This window comes from Stenella coeruleoalba, assembly GCF_951394435.1.
Source record: "Stenella coeruleoalba genome assembly, chromosome: 3".
NCBI lineage: Eukaryota > Metazoa > Chordata > Mammalia > Artiodactyla > Delphinidae > Stenella > Stenella coeruleoalba.
In genome coordinates this window covers 157,498,813-157,516,381 of record NC_137148.1, presented here as the reverse complement: position 1 = coordinate 157,516,381, position 17,569 = coordinate 157,498,813, and the positions used below count along the sequence as shown (strand labels likewise).

The 17,569-nt window shown below is 35.5% G+C and overlaps 1 long non-coding RNA gene across 2 annotated transcripts in view; it reads left to right on the top strand.

Annotated features, from left to right (window-relative positions):
- Positions 1-13,600, top strand: part of LOC307183405 — a 30,887-nt gene extending 17,287 nt beyond the window's left edge. The window contains exons 5-6 of one of the 2 annotated variants that reach the window (XR_013827463.1): positions 5,195-5,307; positions 10,658-13,600. This is a non-coding gene — a long non-coding RNA (uncharacterized lncRNA). The remainder of the gene's footprint in view (positions 1-5,194; positions 5,308-10,657) is intronic. The other variant, XR_013827462.1, reaches the window with a different exon arrangement.
- The last annotated feature ends 3,969 nt before the right edge of the window (positions 13,601-17,569 follow it).

The window sequence follows — 17,569 nt, the reverse complement described above, 5'->3', positions numbered from 1 at the left end:
TATTTATCCTAAATTCACCTGGCAGTTGGGCTATCTGTGCTAGTGAAAAGAAAACTGGTATAGTATGATGAGCAGGTGGTTAACAGTTTGGAGTTCGGCACTAGGTAAACTTCCACAACGACAGGGAGATAGGATCACTATCTTTCTTGATGTTTACATTTCAAAGAGATGGCTCCCAGGCTCTCAAGAAAAACATTCCTGGTTTGTAATGCTCACAGAGGCTTTACAAGTTTACATACATATCAAAGGCATAGAGGAAGGATTTACAAATACAAATTTTCTCAAAGAATATTCTAAGAAAAAGGGCAGGGGTGGCGGCACATATCTTTCCCTTTTGGCAAAAGGGAAGATTCAGTTTTTAAGTTTTCACTAGCAAACTGCCAATCCCCTAAAATCCTAGAAAACTGTAACCACTGCCTGTACCTCTTTCCTGCCTACCCACTACCTAAGGATAGTTTGGATACTATTCAAAGCTCACATTTGCTTCTGTTTCTATCTTTTGTTTTTGTTGTAGAAATGATCACATTGTGTTGTGACTGCATGTTGAATTATTCGTTTCTAATGTTAAATTAGGCTCCTGGAGGAAACGAATTATTTCTTTTCATTACTAGATCTCTGGTGTCTTACAGAGCACCAGTGCCTAGAATAGAGTCTGGCACATTGTAGCAACACAGTAAATATTTATTGAATGAATAAAATAAAGAGTAATCAGTGTCTTTTAAATAACAGAATGTGATAGGCTGAATAATGGCCCCTAAAGGTACCTGGGACCCTGTGATATTACCTTTTGTTTTTTTAATTTATTTATTTTTGGCTGTGTTGGGTCTTCTTTGCTGCACGAAGGCTTTCTCTAGTTGTGGTGAGCAGGGGCTACTCTTCGATGGGGTGCATGGGTTTCTCATTGCGGTGGTTTCTCTTGTTGCGGAGCATGGGCTCCAGGAGCGTGGGCCTCAGTAGTTGTGGCTCACGGGCTCCAGAGCACAGGCTCACTAGTTGCGGTGCATGGGCTTAGTTGCTCCACAGCATTTGGGATCTTCCCGGACCAGGGCTCGAACCCGTGTCCCCTGCATTGGCAGGTGGATTCTTAATGACTGCGCCACCAGGGAAGTCCCTGTGATGTTACCTTAATATCGCCTTAAGTTACCTTAATATGATTGAATTAGGGATTCTGAGATGGTGAAGTTATCCTGGATTATCTAGGGGTGCCCAAGTGTAATCACAGTTGACTTTTTATGTGAGAGGCAGAAGGAAATTTGACAAGAAAGCGGAGGTAGTATAATGATGGAAGCAAAGAGAAATAAGATGCTATGCTGTTGACTTTCAAGGTGGAGGAAGAGACCATGAGCCAAAGAACGCAGCTCTAGTGGTTGGAAAAAGAAAGGGAGTGGATTCTCCCCTTGAGCTCTACTAACACCTTGGTTTCAGTCCAGTGAAACTGATTTCAGACTTTTGACAGTAAGAGAATAAAATGCGTTGTTTTAAGCCACCAAGTTTGTGATACTCTGTTACAGAAGCCATAGGAAACTAATACACAAGATGAGTTCTCTAAGGATAAAAACAGTGGAAAATAATACTGGATGGGTAGGAAACTGGGATCAAAGGAACATAGTGAGAGTCAGTAGCAGTAACCATTATAGGGTAATGAGACCCTCAACCTAGGCATACTTTAGGGATGGCTGTTAGAGACATTTCAGTGATGGAATTTAATTAAGAGCATTTGGTGACTAGGCTTGGAATGCAGGGGGCAGAAAGTTTTGAGATGGGATTAAGAACTTATGGCAGAGCAACTGTAAGGTTATGATGTCATTCTGAACTAGGGAAAATAGTAAAAAGGTTTGAAAAAGCATGTGCCAGGTTCAGATTTGGACAGACTGAATTTGAAGTATAAGAAAAATACTAAAATGGAAATGCTAGTAGGCAGTTAGAAATACCACTTAAAGTATTTTGAGGAAAGTTGGGATAGTCATTCATGCAGCAGGATTTAGAGTGGATAAAATCAACTAGGGAAAGAAGAAGGTTGAAGATAGAATCTCAGAGTCTTAAGAGCCAAGGAGAGAGAATCTAGACCTAATGACAGAAACTAGTCAGGGTGGTAACCATGCACAGATGACAACTGTTTGTCATTTGTTAGACTTTCTGCCCCCTGGCAGAGGAGAGATAAGCAAGATCATTTTGGTATCTATAAACTTCTGACTTGTTCATGAGGTAGCTCAGGCTTGGTCTAAGATAGACCAATGTTTGATCTGCATTTCAGGAGATAGATTTGTAGGCCTTGCTAAAACCAAAATAAAAGGAAGAAAACCCTAAGCTGGTCATAAAGAACACTTAGGAGGTCCATGGTCCAAGGCTCTTCTTTGCTTCAGGGGCATGGTCCAAGGCTCTTCTTTGCATGAATTTAGGACTCTGGTGTTAGCACTTGATGGTGTAGTTGGGATGAGTAGAACTGATACAGCACCTTGTAGCTAGGCTTACAAGATTGTCATCCTATCTTGCAGATCATGACCTTTTTTCATCCAAGCTGACTGATAGGGCCTCTTATCTGAATGGAACGTCTTGATATGGTTTTTTAATGCTTTGTAATAGTCTACACCTTTATAATTTGGCATATAAATTGAGCATCCTTGACACTATTCCTTTTAGATTTTTGAAGCTTTATTTTTTTCCTTCAAACTTTTTATTAATGATGAATATACAAGTCTTTATGTGTGGGTAGTCATCTGTCAATCTTGATAACATATTTAAAACTGAATAATAATTTTCTCAAAATTATTAATCTAGTTATAGTTCTTTTTTAAATTAAGAATTATATTTTTTTCTTTCTGTTATCATTATGAACTCATGGCTTTTTATGATGTAGTATTTTTGATACAGCTTGTCGACTTAGTCATCAGGAACTCTTTTAAAGCAGGTCCTATGTCCCTTGACACAGCCCTTACACACACACACTCACACACGTATATGTTTGTGTATATACGTTTTTGAATCTCAAGGGAAGAGGATTGAGTTAGCCATACTCTGTTTAGTAGCACATTTTTTACACTCATGTCTACAAGGCCCATTTTTTCATTCTTATATTTCTACTCCATTCTCTTCCCTATTCCCTATCTCACCCCCCACCACGATAGGCAAACATGCTAATGAATTTAATGCGTATCTTACCTTATAAATTTTTGTTAGCATCCTTGCTTTCTACTAATATCAGTATGTCCCACACTCACTGTGTACCACCTTCCAGAGCCCATACAAAGAAATCTCACACATATTTTGTACCTCTCATAGGCCATAAAGGAAATAGCCATCCTTCTAAGGAGTCCTCACTCATTTTAGTGTTAGAGATCAAAATCTTGAAGACTGTAACACACATGTACTGGTGGGATGATATTGTTTAGAGCTCCTTTAGAAAACAGAGCCAGAGATTTATTTACAGGATATTTTATTTTCCATTTTAGTTCCAACATTACTTTAAAACTTACCTATTGAAATTTGACTTTTTGTAAACTAAAACTGTGCTTTTTTTTTTTTTTTTTGCGGTACACGGGCTTCTCACTGTTATGGCCTCTCCCGTTGTGGAGCACAGGCTCCGGACATGCAGGCTCAACGGCCATGGCTCACGGGCCCAGCCGCTCCGCAGCATGCGGGATCTTCCTGGACTGGGGCACGAACCCGTGTCCGCTGCATCAGCAGGCGGACTCTCAACCACTACACCACCAGGGAAACCCTGTGCTATCTTTTATAGTTCAGTGAACCATATAAATATTCTAGCTGAAATCATTGAATTATGGCCTTAATAAAATTTTAGTTGAATTCAGTTTTTTACTATTATCATGTTAGCCCTCCTTTACCTCCTTCTGTCCTTGGCTGTCCATATTACTGACCCTTGACTTTTCAGTATTGCATGCAATTCATTATTGCCTCTTGCTTGAGGCACATACTGGCTTTTCCTAGCTCACAACTTTTGGCTTCATCTTATATTTTGACACTTCCATACACTACCTCAATAATGCCTACCTGTTTCCCTGCTTGGATTGGTCCTGAAACCTCCCCACAACCCAACTATTCTATAATACAATTTCTAATATGAGTTTAAAAGATGTGTGTATATCAACTAAGAGTATTTGACATTGTTCAAAAAGATTAAAAAACTGTAAAGAAGATTAGTAAAACAAAAATTGTAATTTGAGTGCCATATTGAGGAATTTATAGTGAGTAGGAGATGATTTCTGGTCATAACCCACAAGGTAGAAGAGGAAACTATATGATATTAATGGATATACTAATATTGAAGCAACTTTGCTTGCATTCCTGGAATAATGCAGTGTTGGAATCTGTTTCTAATTTTCTTAGAATGTTTGCACTGATATTGATAACTGATACTGTTATGTAGTTTTCTTTCTTTGTATTATTATCTGGTTTGTTTTCATATTATATTTCCTTCATAAAAGGAACTAGGAACTTTTCCTTTCTTTTAAATGCACTGGCATAATTTATAGAGCCTTGGGACTACCTGGTCCTTCAAGATTTGGTAGAATTCTCCAGTGCTTTTTTATAGAATTGCTCTTTAATAACTTAATTTTTTCAATGATAATTGGTCTGTCCCAGCTTTCTAATTGTAATGGAGTTAGTTTTGGTAACCTGCATTTCTCTAGAGAATTATCTGTTTCATATAGGTTTTCATAGATTTGAATAGAGATATCTGTTCTCTTCATTATTAATTCCTGTTTTTATCCTTACTTTTTTCTTCCATGGCTTTCTTTCCATTTACTTAGTTTTTCTAGTGTTGTGAGCTGGGAATTTAAATTAAGCTGTACTTTATGTTTCCTGTGCTCCTGTTCCAATCTTCTTGGTTATTTTTTTCATATTTTTCAATTCAAAGTGGGATTAATCTTTCTGGTGGTCACTTCAGCTCTTCTTCAGGCTCTTTGCTACAGTTCTTCCTTTCTCTGGCATTTTTTTTCAGTCTACCATTGCTCATCACAGAGCCTTTTACCTGGGGAAGTGAGGATCAGGAGCATACAGGGCTATGATGCTGGGAATTGTTGCTTTTTCTCTCTCTCTCTTTTAAACAACTGTGTTGAGGTATAATTCATATACTATAAAATTCATGCTTTTAAAGTGTACAATTTAATGGTTTTAAGTATGTTCACAAAGATCTTCAACTATTGCCACTAATTTTAGAACATTTTCATTACCCCAGAAAGAAATCCTGTACCAATTAGCAATCACTCCACATTCCTGCATCCTCCTAACCCCTGGGAATTCCTAATCTACTTTCTGTCTTTGTGGATTTGACTATTCTGGACATTTCATGTAAGTGGAATCATATAATATGTAGGTCTTTCTATCTGGCTTCTTTTACTTAGCATATTTTCAAGATTCATTCATGTTGTAATATGTATCAGTACCTCATTCCTTTTTATGGATGACTAATATTCCATTGTATGGATATATCACCTTTTGTTTATCCATTCATCTGTTGATGGACATTTGAGTTTCCATTTTTGGTTATTACAAATAATGCTGCTATGACCATTTGTGTAAAAGTTTCTATTTTGACATATGTTTCATTTCTCATGGGTGTATACTTAGGATGAAATTACTGAGTCATATGTTTAGGCTATGTTTAACTTTTTAAGTAACTACCAAACTGTTTCCCAGAGCAGTTGTATTTACTATTTTACATTCCCACCAGCTATGTATGTAGGTTCCAGTTTACCCAAATTCTCGACAAAACATTTTATTGTCCCCTAATTATTTTTTTTTTATTGTGGTAAAATAAAAATAATGTAAAATTTACCATTTTAACTATTTGTAAGTATACACTTTGATGCCATTAAGTACATTCACAGTGTTGTAACCATTATCATTATCCATCTGGAGAAGTTTTTTATAATCCCTTACTGAAACTCTCTACCCATTAAATAATAATTCTCCATCTGCTTTTCTCCCCAGCCTCTGGTAATCACTATTCTACTTTCTGTCTCTGTATTTGACTGTTCTAGGATCCTCAGAATTGGAATCATATAACACTTGTCATTTTGTGTCTGGCTTATTTCACGCTGCATGATGTCTTCAAGGTTCATCCATGTTGTAGCATCTATCACAATTCCATTTCTCTGTAAAGCTGAATAATAATCCATTATATGTATATACTACTTCTTGTTTATCCATTCATCTGTCAATGGACATTTGGGTTGTTTCCACCTTTTGGCTACCGTGAATAATGCTATTATGAGCATGGGTATACAAATATCTCTTTGAGTCTTTGCTTTCAATTCTTTTGGGTATATCTGTAGGAATGGAATTACTGAATCCCATGGTAATTCTCTGCTTAACTTTTTGAAGAACTGCCATACTGTTGTCCACTGTGGCTATATTATTTTACATTCCCAACAGCAGTGCACAAGGGTTCCAGTTTCTCCACATCCTTGCCAACAGTTGTTATTTTCTGTGTGTATACACTCACACATACACACATGTATATAAAATATACACACACACATATATATTAGCCATATTAACAGACGTGAAGTGGAATATTGTGGTTTGAATTTTTATTTCCTGACATGTTGAACATCTTTTCATGTGCTTATTGGCCATTGGTATGTCTTCTATAGAGATATGTCTATTCAAGTTCTTTGCTTATTTTTGAATTGGATTGTTTGTTTTCTTATTGTTGAGTTGTAGGAATTCTTTATATATTCTGGATATTAACCCTTTATCAGATACATAATTAGAAAATATTTTTTCCTGTTCTGTAGGTTGCCTTTTTATTCTGCTGATAGTGTTCTTTGATGTACCAAAGCTTTTATTTATTTTTAATTTTTCTTTTTTTTTTGGCCACACTGCTTGGCTTGCAGGATCTTAGTTCCCTGACCAGGGATAAAACCCTGGCCCTGGCAGTGAGAGTGCTGAGTCTTAACCACTGGACTGCCAGGGAATTCCCCCAGAAGCTTTTAATTTTGATGAAATCCAATTATTTGTCTATTTTTTTCCTTTGTTTCCTGTGCTTTTGGTATCCTATCCCAGAAATCATTGCTAAATCCTAGGTCATGAAGCTTTTACCCTATGTTTTCGTCTAAGAATTTTATAGTTTTAGATCTTACATTTAAGTCATGTATTCATTTTGAGTTAATTTTTGTGTATGGTGTTAGGTAAAGGGTCCAGCTTCATTTTTTTTGCAAGTGGATATCCAGCTTTCCCAGCACTATTTGTTGAAAAGACTGTCTTTTCCCCATTGAATAGTCTTGGCACCTTTTTATGGGCAAAATTCATTTGCCCATATATGTGAAGGTTTATTTCTAGACTTCCTATTCTATTCTATTGATCTATATGTTCATCTTTATGCCAGTACCACAATGCTTCGATTATTGTAACTTTGTATAAGTTTTGAAATCAGGAAGTATGAGTACTCCAAATTTGTTCTTCTTTTTCAAGATTATTTTGGCTTTTCAGGGTCCCTTGAGATTCCATATAAATTTTAAGATGAGTTTTACTATTTCTGCAAAAAAAACGGCATTGGAATTTTGATAGGGCTTGCATTTAATCTCTAGATCACTTTAGGTAGTATTGCCATCTTATGAGTATTAAATCTTACAGTCTGTAAATACCTGATGTTTTTCCATTTACCTATGTCTTCTTTACTTTCTGCAGTGTTTGTAGTTTTCAGTGTACAAATCTTTTACCTCCTTTGAGTTAATTCCTAAGTATTTTATTCTTTTTGATGCTATCGTAAATGAAATCCTTTTCTGTATTTCCGTTTTGGCTTGTTCATTGTTAGAGGATAAAAACACAACTGTTTTTGTGTTGATTTTTTATCCTGCTACTTTGCTGAATTTGTGTATTCTAACAATTTTTTTGTGGAACCTTTACATTTTCTACGTATAAGATCATCTGTTGTCGTCTGTTGCAGACTATTATATATATAATGGATAAACAAGATCCTACCATATAGCACAGGGAACTATATTCAATATCCTGTGATAAACCATAAATAATGGAAAAGAATATGAAAAGAATGTATGTATGTGTAACTCAAATCACTTTGCTGTACAACAGAAATTAACCCAACATTGTAAATCAACTATACTTCAAAAAAATAAATTTTTAAGAACGATCATGTAATCTGTGACTGAGATCATTTTACTTTTTCCTTTCGAATTTAGATATCTTTTATTTATTTTTCTTGCCTGATTGCTCTGGCTAGAAATTCCAATACTGTGTTGGGTTGAAGTGATAAAAGTGGGCATCCTTATCTTGTTCCTGATCTCAGAGGAAAAGATTATAGTCTTTAACCATTGAGTATGATGTTAACTATGGGTTCTTTAAGGATGCTCTTTATTGTGTTGGGGTATTTTCCTTCCAGTCCCAGTTTATTAAGTGTTTTGGGGTTTTTTTAATCATGAAAAGGTGTTGAATTTTGAATTTTGTCAGATGCTTTTTTCTACATCACTTGAGATGATCATGTGATTTTGTGTCTTCTTTTTGTTAATGTGATGTGTTGCTTTAATTGGTTTTCATATGTTGAACCATTCTTGCGTTCCAAGGATAAATCTCATGGTGTATAATCATTCTAATATTCTGAATTCTCTTTGCCTAGTACTTTATTGAGGATTTTAAAATCAATATTCACAAGGAATATTGGTCTTTAGTTTTCTATTCTTATAGGGTTTTTGTCTGGCTTTATTATCAGGGCAATGCTGGCCCCATAGAATAAGTTAGGAAATATTGCCTCCTCTTTAGTTTTCTGGAAGAGTTTCAGAAGGAGTGGTGTTAGTTCATCTTTAATATTTGATAGACAAACTATCTGGTACAGAGCATTTTTACTATTGGGAGGCTTTGATTACTGGTTCAATTGTTTTACTAGTTATATGTCTGTTCAGATTTTCTACTTCATAATTCAGTTTGGGTAAGTTTTGTGTTTCTAGGAATTTGTCCATATCATCTAGGCTATACAATTTTTTGTCATACAGTTATCCATGGTTTTTCCTTATAATCCTTTTTATTTCTTTTGACTCCATGGTAATGTTGCCAACTTGCATTTCTGATTTTAGTACTTTGTGTCTTCTCTTTTATTTTTAGTCAGTCTCACTAAAGGTTTGTCAATTTTGTAGATCTTTTCAAATAACTGATTTTGCATTTGATTTTTTTCTCTACTGTTTTTCTATTTTCTGTTTTATGTATCTAAGTTCTTGTCTTTATTATTTCTTCCTTCTGCTAGCTTTGGGTTTAGTTTGGTTTTTTTTCTAGTTCCTTAAGTTGTAAAGTTATGTTGTTAATTACAGCAGGATTTAAAATATCTTTATATATATATTTCTTAATCCTTATATTTTTATAACATTGAAGTGTTTTATCCAAGAACAGGAGAGGTTTTTCAGGTGACTTTAATGTTATTCAAGACTGTTCTAGGGACTTCCCTGGCAATCCAGTGGTTAAGACTTCACCTTCCAATGCAGGGGGTGCATGTTTGATCCCTGGTCAGGGAGCTAAGATCCCACATACCTCGGGGCCAAAAGACCAAAACATAAAACAGAAGCAATATTGTAACAAACTCAATAAAGACTTTAAAAATGGTCCACAACAATAATAAAAAAAATCTTAAAAAAATTTTTTAAAGACTTTAAAATTTTTTCCCATATAAGTTTTTCATATTTCTTGTGAATTCATTTCCCTAAATCTTTGTATAAATGAAGATTATTGATTTTAGTGTGTTAATTTTATATTCTGGTATGTCACTGATCAAGGTTTATCATTGATTCTCTGACGTTTAATTTCAGCTATAGTATTATATCATCAGCAAATAGAGATAGTTTTATTTCCTCTTTACTCATGCTTATGCCTCTAATTGATTTTGCTTGTGTACTTGTATTGGTTGATACATCTAGTACAATGTTGAACAGAAATGAAAGTAATGGGCATCCTTGCCTTGTTCTTGATCATAGTGGAAATGTCTCTAGAGTTTCTTCATTAAATAAGATACTGGCTTTAGGACTAAAGTATATGTATTTATCTTGTTGAGGAAGCATCCCTCAATTCCTGTTTTTCTTGAATATTTTTATTATCAGTGGTGCTGAATTTTTTTAAGGCTTTCTCATTATCTCTATACTCATAATTTTTTCCCTTAGGTACATATTATAATATACTGTGGTTAAGTGGTATAATAAGGGGAATAGATTTTTGGAGCTCAGAGTCAGGAAAGGGTGCAAAGAGGAGCTTAACACTGGAACTGAATCTGAAGGCTACAGAGAAGTTTGACATGTAGGAAAAGTAGGGAAGACATTCAAGATTAGAAATAATTACAGAAATGAGAGTGATGTCATGGAGATAATGTATGAGTCTGTCATAGGCTTTGGATACTAGACTGCATTTCCCAATTCATACTCCTCCTCTGATGCCTTCTCTCCATTCTCCTGGTAATGTGTATACTCTCACCTTCTTTAAATGAGCATCTTTGTTTTATTCACCCTAGTACTCCAGCTCTCATCCATTATTATTTTATACGGTAACACTGTTACTTTCCTATTTTTTCCTCTTGCTAGTTTCTTTTAGCCAGAAAGCAATGCCTTATTTAGATATCATTAATATTTAGTCCTTCTACACATTTAGTCTCAGCTAATCATGTGGATCATTGGCAATTTCTTTCTTTTTTTGTTTTCTTCAGGATGTAAGAGCAGTCCTAAAACCACAAAGTCAACTCAAACTCAAGACTCATCATTTTGGGGGCCAGTAAGGAAAAGACTCAAAAAAAATGAACCCTGGAACTTCATATCAGAAAAATCCTGCTTATATGAAGACAGAATAAAGAAACAGAAGGACAAAAATGAAAGTTTACAAATAATTTCAGTCACCCATACAAAGATCCTCACTGTAGAAAGAAGCCATAAAAATAATGACTTTGGCCAGAATTTCAGCCTGAAATCAGTGTTTGTTAAGCAACAAAAGACTGCTAGAGAAAAAACACCCTCAAAATATGAAATACAAAGAAATAGCTTCAGGCAGGATTCAAATTTACTTAACCAACCAAAAATCAAGACAGCAGAAAAACGCTATAAATGTAACATTTGTGAAAAAGCCTTCATTCACAATTCATCCCTTCGTAAACATCAGAAAAACCATACTGGAGAGAAATTATTTAAATGTAAAGAATGTTTGAAAGCCTTCAGCCAAAGTTCAGCTCTTATTCAACATCAAAGAACTCATACTGGAGAGAAACCCTATATATGTAAAGAATGTGGAAAAGCCTTCAGCCATAGTGCATCCCTTTGTAAACACCTAAGAACCCATACTGTGGAAAAATCCTATAGATGTAAAGAATGTGGTAAATCCTTCAGCAGAAGGTCTACCCTTTTTATACATCAAAAGATCCATGCTCGAGAAAATCCCCACAAATATAACCCAGGAAGGAAGGCATCCAGTTGTAGCACATCCCCTTCTGGATGTCAGAGAATTCATCTCAGAAAGAAGTCCTATTTATGTAATGAATGTGGCAATACCTTTAAGTCTAGTTCATCTCTTCGTTATCATCAGAGAATTCACACAGGAGAGAAACCTTTTAAATGTAGTGAATGTGGGAGAGCATTCAGTCAGAGTGCATCTCTTATACAACATGAAAGAATTCACACTGGAGAAAAGCCTTATAGATGTAATGAATGTGGAAAAGGTTTCACTTCTATTTCACGACTTAATAGACACCGAATAATTCATACGGGAGAGAAACTGTATAATTGTAATGAATGTGGTAAAGCCTTAAGTTCCCACTCGACACTCATTATTCATGAGCGAATTCATACTGGAGAGAAACCATGTAAGTGTAAAGTGTGTGGGAAAGCCTTCAGACAAAGTTCAGCTCTCATTCAACATCAGAGAATGCATACTGGAGAAAGACCCTATAAATGTAATGAGTGTGGGAAAACATTCAGGTGTAACTCATCCCTTAGTAATCACCAGAGAATTCATACAGGAGAGAAACCGTATCAATGTCTGGAATGTGGGATATCCTTTGGCCAAAGTGCAGCTCTTATTCAACATCAAAGAATTCATACAGGAGAAAAACCCTTTGCATGTAGTACATGTGGGAAAACTTTTAGGCAGAGCTCATCACTTATTGCGCATCAAAGAATTCATACTGGAGAGAAACCCTATGAATGTAATGCATGTGGGAAACTCTTCAGCCAGAGGTCGTCCCTTACTAACCATTATAAAATTCACATTGAAGAGAACTCCTTCAAAGTGGATTTGCATGTGTGAAATCCTTAAACCAAAGCTTATTAGAATACAGTTGGCCTTGCTTATCTCTGGGTTCCACATCCACTGATTCAAATAACTGCAAATTTTAAATATTCAGAAAAAATATTCCAGTAAGTTCCAAAAAGCAAAATTTAAATTTACCACACACCGGCAACTATTTTCATAGCATTTGCATTGTATTAGGTATTACAAGTAATTTAGAGATGATTTAGAGAGGATGTGCATAGGTTATATGTAAATTCTACACCATTTTATATAAGGGAATTGATCATCCTCAGATTTTGGTATCTGTTGGGGGGAGTCCTGGAAACAGTCCCCCATAGATACTGAGGGACAACTGTATACATACTAGAGAATGATTTAGTAAATGTAATGAATATGATAAAATTTCTATTTTAATTTAGTCCTCACAGTTATTAAAGTCTAAGGATAAACCTTAACTGTGTAATAAATACGTGGGACACTTTCATACTTGTCAGTCACTTTTTTAAATATCCTGAGACAAATCACAAAATATTGATTTTGGCCATTTGTAAGATAAAAGGTAAGGTTTTTCTCTTATACAGCGTTATACACTTTATGCAACATATAAACAGAAAAATTTGGGTGCAGGGGTGCTGGATTTCTCATTAGAAACCAACTGTATAAGCTAATAGCATATTTATTACAACTAACATTTTAATAGCAAACAAAATCTTAAAATATATGCATTTATAGAGCCAAGGACCAAATAATAGATAAAAATAAACTGCAAACTACCTCAGTCTGGAACTTGCCTTTTCTTAAACTGTTGTCAAACTTTGTACATGGTTTTCATCAAAAAAGAGGCAAAACAAAAACAAAACCCTCTGTTCTCTTCCTCCTTTATTTTTCTAGTTACTTCCAAACTACACCTGTTTCCCAAATTTTTATGCAATTTCTAATTTTGTTTTTAGAATTATTTTTCTTTGTTGTATTGAAGTCATATTTATTCTATAACTGTACTTGCTATGTTCTATACAGCGTGCTAATTTAAGTAGGAAAAATATATTTTGATTAGATAATCACTTTAAAGTTAAAGCTATTTTTTTAGTTCACTGCAGAAGAATTCCTAAGAACCTATCACCTGTAGCAAAGTCTTAAAAAGGGATCAACTTCATGAAATGAAAGCATGTTTTCCCCACTTGAGGTTTTCTAATTTTTAAAAATCTCAGACTCCAAAAGAAAATAAAAGAAGGGAAAGAATTCTAAACCATTTAAAAGCCAGTTTACTCAGTAAATGTTTCTTTAACCCCTGAGCCAGGTATTATCCCAGGCACTGGAAATTGTTCAGGAGAAAAGAACAGGCCTTCAAGAAGTCATGAATTGAGGGGCAAAAGGAGGGGGTTGAAGAGGTAACAAAGTAAATTACCATGTGTTAGAGTAGTTTTCACAGAGAAATAGATGATACAATGATACTATGTTACAGAACACAAATACTGTAGAGATTTGTGCAGGATGCGGAAAGAAGGAATGGACCTAACGAAGGGAGCCCCAAAGGAGCAGGGACAGTCATTCCTGAGCCCAATTTTGGAAGAATAATGGGAATTCTCCAGAGAGTGAGATGAGTGCTTCAAGGGGAGGGAGCCACATAAGCAAAGGTAAAGGTGGGTGACAGCATGACATGTTTGTAGAACATCTGTTAAGTTGTGAGAATGACAGGTTGAAGCTTGAGAAGAAGGCAGAACTGAAGGTCTTACTGCCATCCTAAAGAACTTGAATTTGATTCTGAAATTTCTAGAACCAATGAAAGATTTTATATAAGGGAAATTGTTCTGGCAGTAAGGTGTAGAGACTGAATTTAGGAGGTTGAAGACAGCTGAACAGACAAACCTAGAAGACTAGAGCCAGAAGACTAGAATTCAGAGTAATTAAAATACACAGTGGGTAGTCAAAACCACACTATGTGAACTTGGCCAGCAGAGTGTACAGATTAGAATGAGAAGCAGGGATCATGGATAAACCCCACAAAAAATATCAGTAAATAAGGAGTTGGTAGAGGAAAAGGAATTTAAGATGAAATGGAATGGCCCTAGAGGTAGGAGAAAAGCCAGAAGAGTGATGTTACTGAGCCCAAAGGAGAACTGAATCTCTGTAGTGTCAGGTGCCACAGATCACATAACAGAGTAAATTGGAATTGGTAGCTAGAATGTTGGAGACCTTGGCAAGAGCAATTTCTGTTAATTAGGGTGAACAGAAGCCACATTATTCTAGGTTAGAAGATGAGAACTAGTGGGCTGTTTTACACTATGTTTCAAGAAGTTTAAATGAAGGGAAGAAAAGAGGGTTGCATTTAGAAGAGAGAAAATTACTTAGGGAGCATTTCTGTGTTAATAATTGAGGCAATGTATACACATGTTGAAGATGAACTAATGAGATCATTGTGTGGAACATATTTTCTGAGAGATTCTGAAAGAATTAGAGCATAGGTGGAAGAATTTACCTTAGGCTGGAGAGAAAGGTAGCCTACAGAAAGATAGGAATGCAGATAAGTTTCTGTTTAATTTGAAGGTGAAGGAATTTCTATCGACCTTATTTTCTGTAAAGCCGGAGAAGGATTTCACTTTTTTAAGATGTTGACTGTAGTAGCAATTTTTGGATCTTTGGGTGCTTAAAAATGTTAATGAGTTTCAATCTGTGTTCTGGAGACTTTTTAGGAAGTCATGGCTCTGAGTTCACTCTATACTCATGTTTCAGTAAGAAAGCTCCACTTTTATTCTATATGTTTGATATCTGTGTTACTTTTTGTGTTTTTTTTTAAGAAAAGAATTTGCTGGTAAATTAAAGTTTAAAAAGTACTTAGGATAAGAAAGAATGCTTTAAAAGAGTGATAAGTCTGAACAGAGACTGGAAAGGATTATAGGAGTTCAACAAGTGTGTGGAGGTAGATGGAAAGACATTCACATAGGGGAAAGGTTTGTGCAATGGAAAGGAAGCATAAGAGGACATGATGTCCTCACTGTACTCTTGTAAGTAGTATTTTTTAAACTTCATTTTCCAATTATTTGTTACTAGTACATAGAAACAAATTGATTTTTATATATTGACCGTATAGCCAATAACCTTGCTAAATTGACTTTTTCTAATAGCTTGTTTGTAGATTCTTTGGAATTTTCTGCAAACACAATGATCATCTGTAAATAATGACCATTTTATTTTTCTCTTCTAGTTGTAATACATTTAAAATTTTCTTCTTACATTATAGTACTATATACAAGCCAGTACAATGTTGAATATGAATGATGGCATTCATTTTTCACCATTTAATGATGTTACCTTTAATTTGTGGAGATCTGTTATCAAAATAGAAACATACCCCTGTATTCCCAGTGTGCTGTGAGTTTTTATCATAAATGGGAGTAGTATTTTGTCATATTTATTTTCTACATTTAGTGAAATAATCATAATTTCTCTCTTCACACTTTTAATAGGTGATTATATGGACTGAATTTTTATGCTAACCGATGTGTTCCTGAAATAAATTCTACCTGGTCATGATACATCATCATCTACGTTGTATGTGTTTATAAGATCAGGTTTCTTCCTTAATAAGTAGCAGCTTGATGAAGTGACCAATATGTGTTTAAGAACTCAGAGCAAATTTTTTTATCATCCAAATCTGAAGGATGAATGGAATCATAATACCTAGAGAGAGGAAGGGGATGGCAAGGACAAGAGTACCACAGGAGCAAAAGGCTCAGAAGGAGAGTGTATGTAGCATCTGTAGAGACCAGCAGGTAAACAAGCCTTGCTGATGTGGAGGATTCCTGGTAGGATAGAAGAAAAAATAATATTGGAAATGAAAACTAGAGTTAGGTTATTAGAAACTTTAAATGCTATCTGAGAGTACAGGAATTTGGATATGATCCTTAGATATTAAATCAGTATATTTCTGAGGAGCAAATGGCCAATTTGAAACCTGTTTTAGGAAGACTGATGGGACAGAAGGTTCAAAGTTTCTGGCTTGAGAAACTGGCTGAAGGATGGATTCTTGAGAATAATAGTTTGGGACAGTCTGTGAGAAATGTTTAGTGAGAAGATAAAAAAACAAAAACAAAACCAGAGGTTAGCTCTGCTCTTAGTGCTTGACAATTGTCCTGCACAAACTGACATACCACAGATGCTAAAATTCTTCAAGCTGACAGTGTTATTTTCTTTTTAATTAAGGTGCAGTTATGCTTTCAAAATGAGAACATATAATTTCAGTTAGTATTGTAAGTCAGTATGCTTCAGGTTATAAAAACAGTTGTTTAAGGAATACAACTTTCAAGAACTATTTTTAAAGTTTTTCTTTGAGAGAGAGAACTTTCAATGAGAGCATTGGACAAAAAGTCAAGAGACCTGTGTGTTTTCCTGTCCCCATTCTGGTTCAAGTTACATAGTCCCTGGCCTTTTCAACCCTAGAAATTCCACTGTGTTTTTCCACGGTTCCTAATGGTATAGATTAACTCAAATTTTTAAATGTTCATCTTATGTCTTTTGGGGGTATAAACATCATTAGTAACAATATTAGCATATATTATTGGATAAAATAATCAAGTTATAGATTACAAACTAAAATTTTCAATCTAAAAATCAAATTGTTCTAGGAAGATGGAGTAGGCAGATATATACTTTTTGCTATTTGCCCACTAAGTACATTTTAAACCCCTGTATATTATATTTAAAACAATCATAAGAAGATTCTGAAGAATGGAGAGAAGCATATAGGCCAGCTAGGAACCTCAGGACCGGTGATAACGGTAGTTCTTTTTGCCTCATATATCCCAAGTGTAGAGCTGAAGAAGAAGGAACCCAGAAACAGCAAGAGACATAGACACAAAAAAATTTACAAAACCCCAACAAAGCCTACTTTCATTAGCCAAAGGACCAGGAACAGGGTGCCCTAGCAAGACAGAAAACTCTTAGGTAATAACACTCTACTCCAGCCAAACAACACGGAAAAAACTGGTCCCATCACTACACACACCAGCAAAGGCTGAATGGAGAGCCTAGACTTCCACCCTTATAAGGCTGTAAAGAGGGGCCATAAAACTTTGCTGGTGTGTGTAGTGCCAAGAGCTAGGACATTCATTCATGCCCGGTGGTAATAAACAACCTCTCTTCCCAGCAATAATAGTGGACACTACATGGGGAACTGGGACACCACCCTCCCTTCCACTCAGTACTAAGAGCATCGCATCCTCTCCCTGCTGGGGTGGTATCAGAGGGGGCCTAGTGTAGGGACAGAATTTTTACCACTGCCCAACAGTGATGAGGCCACACTCCCACCCCATAGTGCCATAGGAGGCCAAGTAGGGAGCAAACA